Source organism: Microtus ochrogaster, unplaced genomic scaffold (genome assembly GCF_000317375.1).
Source record: "Microtus ochrogaster isolate Prairie Vole_2 unplaced genomic scaffold, MicOch1.0 UNK133, whole genome shotgun sequence".
Classification (NCBI taxonomy): Eukaryota; Metazoa; Chordata; class Mammalia; order Rodentia; family Cricetidae; genus Microtus; species Microtus ochrogaster.
This window is the reverse complement of record NW_004949231.1, coordinates 452,917-454,050: the sequence shown is the minus strand read 5'-3', so window position 1 is coordinate 454,050 and position 1,134 is coordinate 452,917.

Here is a 1,134-nt window from a genome sequence, read left to right as displayed (position 1 = left end):
CAGCATATTTGTAATCCAAAAATTTATGGTAGTTAGCCAAGAGGATAGCAAGGGTAATGCCTTGTGGGGCTGCAGACAGGATTCAAGTCCACCTCAATCAGCACAGGGGACACTGAGACACAAATGCTTTCCTAAGAGGTGAAAAATGAAGCTGTTCTAGAATTATTATACTTTCCTGGCACACAAGGTTGTGACCCTGTAATGGCCCCTGAGCAGCAGGTCAGAGGCGTTTGATGGGGAAGTGGGTTTTCTGGCTGGTTGTAAATCATAGTTGTCTCATTTGTTATAGGAATGTACCTGAATGGCTGATTTAACCTGGTGAACATTTACATCTCATGATACTAATCTCTAGCAGGCATGATATGCATGCTACTCATCTTTGGGTATTTGGGATGCAGCCCTCCCTCACATAAATTCTACTTTGTGTGACTTAATATCTCCTAAGAACTGGTAAATCCTTATACCATTAGTTCTATTATCAACTATACTCTTCTACATCACAGTTTAGGAGTGGAGCGCTACTCTACACAGGAGAAACCATTTCCAAGCCGCACGAAATTAACTACAGGTGGATCCGAAACCTAAATGTTAAAAGTGCAGAACTTCTGAAGGCCAAGGAGAGACCAGAAGTCTCCATGTTATTTGGAGAATATGGCAGTATCTCTCCACATATGACGATATAAGCACAACAGAAACCACCATCTGTGGCTCGCAAAACTCTGCTCTGTGCAGACACAGCCGGGGCAGTGAAGTGATTCAGAGGCTTCCAGCAGAGAGTTGCAAGGATCACTGAGGACTACTGAGGCAGAAAGACACTAAACTCTGTGTCTGTCCACTGACTCCCACCCAACCAGTGAAGGACCCACCACACCGGGAGCCACAGAGGGCCACTCCACCTAGATTGGGAGCATTGGCCCATTGCTCGCCAAGCCCAGCCACGCCTCCCATCAGTGGAGAGCAACCCCTCACTCACCATGGTGCTGCTGTGCTGAAGAGCTGACACACCCTCTGCCTTCAAGGGAGCCCAAGGTGCAGTGCTTGAGAGAAAGCTGAGCCTGAATGGAAGTCTGGCTCCTGGAAGAACCCTCCCATCTGACCGGAGGGTCTGCTAGAGGCTCTGATTGGCTGGTGAAG